Below are 7,317 nucleotides of genomic sequence, written 5' to 3' on the forward strand. Positions count from 1 at the left end.
AAAGAAAGAAAAAAATACCTCACAAAGACAGACTTTACACTGAAAGCTACAGTACTCTGAGAAAGGAGATTTAAGAGGACATCAGAAAATGGAAAGCTATCCCTCATTCTTAGGTAGGAGAACCAATATAATGAAAATGACCATACTTGCAAAACTGCTTTACATATTCAAAGTAATGCCAAAGTAACAACAGCATTATCTCACAGAATTCAAACAATCTTAAAATTTGTTTGGAACCAGAAGAGACCTGGAATGGCAAAAGCAATTCTGAGGCAATAAAGACAAGGAAGAGGATGTCACAATTCCTGATTTGAAATTATACTACAAAGCTACTATGATTTTAAAAAAAGAAAAAAGATTCAGTGGAAAAGATGCAGAAACAACTCCAAACATACTCAGCCACCTTATCTTTGAAAGACCCAAAGGCCTTCACTGAGAGACATCCTCTTTATAATACATGGTGCTAAAAATAAATATAAATAAATAGCTTTACATATGCTGAAGATTAAATCTAGACCTCTATCTTTCACCATGCACTAAACTAAAATCCAAATGGATGGAAGATCTAAATATTAAAACAGAAACACCTAAGTTTGGGCTGGGGAGATAGCTCAGTAGAGTGCTTGCCTGGCAAGTGTAAGGTCCTGAGTTCAATCCCTGGTACCACAAGAAAGAGAAGAGCAAGGGGAGGGAGAGGGTGGGAGAGGGAAAGGAAGAGAAGGGGAGGGGTCTTTTAAGACAGGCTCTTGCTATGCAGCTCGAGCTGGCCTTGAGCTCCCATTTTACCCAGCCTGGTCTGCAACACACAACAATCCTCCTGCTTCAGCCTCCAAAGTACTAAAGTAACAGTAATGTGCCACCATACCTGGCTATGGTAGATTAAATAGGTAGAACTTTTAAGCACTAGAGTAGGAGGACTTCATGAACAAAACCCCAACTGCACAGGAACTATCACAAAGAAGCAACATCCCATCTCATCTTATTAAAAAAGTTTGTGCACAGCAAAAGAAACTGTCACATTTAAGTATAGGAAAAAAAATCTTTGGCAGTTCCTCCTCAGGCAAAGGACTATTATCAAGAATATATAAAGATTTTTTTTTTTAAGGCATCTCTCCTTAAAGATTGAATCCAAAAATGGGTATTTGAAATGAATAGACACTACTCACAAAAACTAGAAACAGCAAACAGGCATGAAAGCTCATCCAGGCATAGTGGCACATGCCTGTAATCCCAGCACTGGGAAAGCTGAGGAAGGAGAATTTTCAGAGTTGAAGACCTGCCTGGGTTACAAAGCAAGCCCCAGCTCAAGACCAGCCTGAGCTGCAGAGTGAGACCCTGGCTCAAAAAGAATAAAAAAAAAGAGGTTGGGAGAGGAAAGGGGAGGAAAAAAAATTCTAGATCCTTTCTACAAATTTCAAGGCACTGGTCCCATCTTTTTCACCTACAAATGATTCTTTCCTCCAAGCCAGGAAGCAATTTCGGCCACAGGTTATCTCAAATTTCAGTAACACATCTTGACTTCAAGTGCACACAGATAGCTTGCACTGTAACCTGACACACACTAAATCACCGATCTTGAAGACATCACTTAAATGTATTCCATTCTAGAGTTCTTTTCCTTCTATGGGAGTCTGTGAGCTCATTTTTAATTTATTTAAAGGAGTGGGTTAAGTCCTTTGTTTCAGCCTCAGGGACCCCAAGACATTTCCATATGACAGTGTTGTAGGCAGCTGAGTTAGATAGAAATATTATAGGCAGTCGTATAGGGCTCCTTTAAAGAAGGAGGCAATATAGAAGACCTGGCAACTATGGGAGACACAGACACTCCCACTGTGGGCCAGACCTCAAGACAAAAGAGTAAACAGCCACATACTTAGCAAGGGATGGGCATTAAGGATTGAGATTCTAAATAGGTATCAATCACCTTGAAAAAGCCAGGAAGAGGCTGCAGAGATAGCTCAGCATACTAAGTGCCTGCCTAGGCAAGCACAAGGACCTTGGTTCAATCCCTGGTACCACATGCCCTGATAGCCTACGTGGGGTGCACCAAGACCAGACATGGTGGAGATGCCTCTAATCCCAGCCCTGGGGAGGCTGAAAACAGGCAGACAGGAGATTTGTAATGAGACCCTGTACCAAACACATAAAGTTTTTTAAAAAGTGTCTGTAATCTTATGGATGTGATACAGGGAAACCTCCAAATGACATGGAGAAAAACTGATCTCCCAACCAAAAAGGTACTTGGGACAAGTTCATGTTCTCTAAAACCGAAGAATGAATTTTAAGAACAGAGGTTATAAGAATATATTTAGCGGGGCTGGTGAGATGGCTCAGTGGTCTAAAGCACCTACTTAGAACAAGCTAAGCTAAGCAAAGTGCAGGGACTGCGGTTCAATCCCCCAGCGCCACATACCAGCCAGCCCCGCCCCCGGTGGGCTGAGCTGGCCACACACACACACACACACACACACACACACACACAAATAAAATTTTAAAAATAAATAAAGTAAGTTGCTAAGAGGAGATAGTTTAAAAAAAAAAAAAAAAAAAGAATATATTTATTGAGGGAAAGAAAGCTCCTATCCGAGAGAGGAACAGGAGAGGGGCCATAAGCGGGTGGTCCCCATTAAGCTGTCTTTTCCAGAGACTTTTATAGAGGAAAACCATGTGGTGAGGCGGGTCTAAGGTGGTGGAAAAGACATGGGAACGTGGAAAAGACATGGGAACTCACGTAGGTGGGCACGAAGTGGGACAAAACTATGGTCACCAATGAGATTACAAGCACCACTGCTCAGGTAAAATTGATTAAATCCAGTACCAAATCTGGGAAGCAAGTCCCTTAGCAAGTGGGCATGAATCTGGGATTGAATCTCTTCCTGTTGGGAGTTGGGTTAGTGACTCATTTGGGCTCTTTCAAGGTGACTGATACCTATTTTAGAATAACAATCCTTGATGCCCATTCCTAGGGAAGTATGTAGCTGTGTTTCCTCTTTTGTCTCGGTCTTCAGGTGTGGCCCAAATGGTGTTTTTTTGTTTTTGAATAGTTTCCAGCCTCCTGAGTACAAATTGCTAAATTATCATGGCCCTAATTCAACATGGCTGAATCTCCCAAAACAGTTTATTTTCCGAACAACCACTTCCTCCTTCCCCACTCCAACTCTGGATACAATTTTCTTTTACCTGTCCCTCCCACACATAAGGGAGGCTCCAATCAGTTCCTTGTATATCACTGAACATGCCTCCCTCAAAGTCTGCCCCGAGCAAAATTCCATAAAGCTTCATACACTCTCTCTCCCATCAGGGAATCTCCCCATCTGCCTGCCCTCCATCCTTTTAACTCTCCCCGTATTTGTTTCTTTGCGCCATGCTGGGGGGGGGGGGATTGTTTTGAAGGGTCTTAACTTCCTTGAATACTATGTAGCCCAGGTTGCCCTTGAACTCAATTTGATCTTCCTGCCTCAAACTTAGCACGTGCTGGGATTGTAAGATTGTGAAACCACAACCAACTCATCAAGAACTATTCTTTTTTTTCCTGTGGAACCAGGGATTGGACTCACACCCTTGCACTTGCCAGGGAAGCGCTTATTCCATTGGGCCATCTCCCCGGCCCAAGAACTATTCTTATGTAAACCTCTTCAATTATTTTTTACAAACCTCTTTAAACTGCAAGTTTCTCTATGAAAACAATCCATAGAGCCGGGTGTGACAGCATCTGTCTGACCTATAATTCCAATGCTCAGATGACTCAGGCAGGAAGATCACTGCTAGGCTGAGCTACACAGTCAAAGCACAGCTTAAGGAGGGTCACAAGTAATTAGAACAATTTCTTCCTTGAAAAATGTTAATATTTATCGTATTATGGACAGCTAAGTCAAGGAGAAATATTACAGGCAGTCAGACTGGGATCAGCCCTCAAGAAACAGAAATTGAAAATACTCTGCAACTTCAAGGAGAGGCATATTCCTTAAAGGCCAGAACTCAAGACAAAAACTAGAAAGACTACACCCATTTACCATAGAGCTGAACAGCAATGACTGATATTCTACACAAGTACCTCCATGGGGGAGGGGCAAGGGCAGGGTACTTACCCACACCCTCCAGGAAAAGCTCCAGTTCCCTGGTGTTCCATATGTGCTGGCAACAGTGACTTCTTTCCCATTTGATACCTATTTATTCAATATTCCTAAGTGATTATTGTCAGAATCTTACTGGTTTAACATAGTATTGTCCCACATCACACCTACCTTGTGATTTCCCACTGGGTCAATGTTATCTAAGAGACTACTTATCTGATTACAGTTTTTCAACCTTAGACCCTCACCTTGTGGTTTTTTCCTATACTAAATTCCCTTGAGAAGCAAAGTGCTTGCCAACCCACTTGGGACCCACTCTAGAAGCTTTCTTTCCCCAGTACTCTGTTCTTTGCCTATGTTCTTCCTAGAACTTATTATTAGATTTTGAAGAACATAAACTCCTATTGAACATCTAGCAGACTGGAAGTTATATTTCCCCTTTATCAGTTGCATAGCAAGCAGATGATGACAATTTAACTTGCCTAAACTTAAAACTCCTTTCATTACATATCATTCTTAAGTGTTGTAGGCAGCTAAATTAGATAGAAATATTATAGGCACTCGTTAAACAGGTCTAGGCCCTCAAGGAGAAGGCAGGGAAGACAAGATACCTTGCAACTGCGAGACTTGTAGGTGTCCCTTCCAGATTCTCATCTCGGTCCAAGAAGTCAATGTTTGTAATCTCAAAGATACATTATTGGAATCCCACCAAACTAATTCCAATCTACCACTTCCAGTGCAACCCATGGTGAATGTACAGTCACTAAAACATATTTGTAATTATTGAGGAGCCAAGGGGCCCCAAGTCCAGCCAAGAAGATGGCTTTCCAGAACAAAGAGGCTGACCCAGGGCCACACCTAGTTTTAGTCAATGGAGGAGTGGCTTGAGGAGGAATGACTGCGAATTGTGGGAAATTGATGAGTACAGTGAGTTGAGTGAGGTGGGTGGCCTACCTTTACCTCTGCCATATGCAGAAAGGATATGCAGAGAGAGTAATCTGCATTATAATGAGATAATATCTAAAGTTTCAGAGGGCCTGGTGCTTCAGCTCTGATGTAATCTTTCAAGCCCCAGGAAGTCATAGCCTCTATCTCAAGGCTCAATCCCAGCTGACAGCACAAAGCATTGGCTTTTTGTCCTTTCTCACAGCTCACAGCTCACATTAAGGAGCAGCAGGTGTAGGTTACCAGGGAAACACGCATGCCACCTTCAAAGACTATCACCAGCACCTCAGCTAGACCAATATACATTGCTTAAAGCCAACTGAAAGGATAAACAGAAGTCCCAGCCAGCACTGTACATATCAATGAAAGGAAATAGGGTCTGGGGGAGGGGGGAAGGGGGAAGGGAGGGGAGGGGAGGGGGGAGCCAAATCACAGATGTTACAAATGTATGATCTAGAGCTGGCCAAACAGCACAGCGGATTAAAGCACCTAGGCACAGGGCAACTGAGACTGGGCGTGGCGGCGCACACCTGTAATCCCAGCACTTGGAAGGCTATAAACAGGCACATCACTAGAGTCCAATCTAATAGTGAAACCCTGAACACCCTGAAGACCCTTCCCTAAAATACAAAAAAAAAAGGTATCTGGAAAATGTTACATTCTTACTTCCAGTAGTTTCAAGACAGTACAAAAGATAAAATTCCATGGAAAAGAATGCAACATCCTACACTTTCATATTTCTTGTATAAAACGGCAAGCAACACAATGGAAACTGTTTAAAGCTTAGAAACATATGCTAAGCACAGGTGCACATGCAAAGCTTTCAAGGTGGCCTTAAAACACGAAAATGAGTAAGGCTCTGGATAGCCTTGATAAACATCAGCTGCCATGCATGTATGCCCAATACACATGTTTTCAGCAGGAACCAAAACCCTATAACAAATAAAAAAAAAAAAATTTTAAGAGTATTAAAACCAGGCATGGCGGCAACCCAACACTTAGGAAGCTAGGACAAGATAGTGAGTTCAGGTCCAGCCTAGGTAACTTAGCCACTTGGCAAGACTACATGGGCGTTGGGGAGATAGTTCAAGCAATCCAGATGCCTAACTGGTGAACACAAAGACTCAGATTCGATACCCTCCCCACCACCACCACCACTACCTCCTCCTCATGCCGTGCCGGCCTCCAAAACACATCTGTAACAGGCCTGTAATCCAAGCACTGTGGAGGCTATGCCATGAGGATCACTATAAGTTTTCACTGAGTAGTAAGACCCTGTACAGAGTATACCAAGAGAAACCCTGTATCAAGAATACCCTATACCAAAATAAAAGAAAAAAAAAAAAAAAAAAAAAGGACTACATGGTATCTCAGAAAATAAACATCTCTATTAATTAGTAGTCTTCCTTCCATGTAAGACATATGGAACATAAGGTTGTAAACATTATCTAAAAAAGGAATGAGGGAGAAATTTGCTCTGTAGAGGGAACTTGAGCTGAGTGAGAAAGAAAAAAGAGTATACTATAGAGTGGCCCATGGTGGCACACGCCTGCAGTTCCAGCAACCTTGAAGGCTGAGGATGGAAGATCATGACAAATTTGTGGCCAGCCAGCACTATAAAATGACATCCTCTCTGGCGGAAGGGGGGTTGCACCCTAGAGTAAACAAAGTTGATTCCTGGGAAGGAAGCCATAGCCAATAAAAAAAATCCTTAAAAGTAAAAGGGGTGAGGAAATAAACAGGTCACCTTGAGTAAGATATTTGTATTTCACTCGTACACACAGAACTTAAGACTTAAGTAGCTGATTCAACAAAATTACAGTGACTATTTTTAATTGTAACTTCAAGAGTTACCTGTAAAAATTGACTTCTAGAGAATAGCTAATCACAAGTATAACATAAAAATTTAATGCATAAATAGGGAGAGCACAGATGGACATGGGTACGACTTTATTCCTTCTTTTAGGAAGTCTTTTCAATCTAATCTTCCTTAAGCACAGAAAAGACAGACTAGAGGAATTCACACTAACCCTAACCCTGTAATTATAGGTAAATTCATAAAACAAAGTCTATTTTAACACTGTAAAAACTGGGTGAGAGTTGAGCAGGAAGAATTCAGTGCTACAGCAGTTGGCTAGCATACCTAAGGCCTTTGGTTTGAAACCCTATACCAAAAAAGGAAACAAAAATTATAGAGGGGCTGGTGAGATGGCTCAGTGGTCTAAATCACCTACTTAGAACAAGCTAAGCCAAGCAAAGCACAGGGACCTCGGTTCGATCCTCCAGCACCACATCCCAG

General features: G+C 42.0%; 1 protein-coding gene across 7 annotated transcripts in view; it reads right to left on the bottom strand.

Annotated features, from left to right (window-relative positions):
• Ncoa3 (nuclear receptor coactivator 3) overlaps positions 1-7,317 on the bottom strand; it is a 132,626-nt gene that overhangs the window by 51,414 nt on the left and 73,895 nt on the right. The window contains exon 1 of one of the 7 annotated variants that reach the window (XM_023720757.1): positions 4,089-4,157. The exons of the other annotated variants lie outside the window; for them this stretch is intronic. The gene's annotated coding sequence lies outside the window, so the exon portion shown is untranslated. Of the gene's footprint in view, positions 1-4,088; positions 4,158-7,317 lie in introns of those variants that run through there. 7 annotated transcript variants of the gene reach the window in all.

Source organism: Octodon degus, unplaced genomic scaffold, assembly GCF_000260255.1.
Source record: "Octodon degus isolate 3935 unplaced genomic scaffold, OctDeg1.0 scaffold00077, whole genome shotgun sequence".
Lineage (NCBI taxonomy): Eukaryota > Metazoa > Chordata > Mammalia > Rodentia > Octodontidae > Octodon > Octodon degus.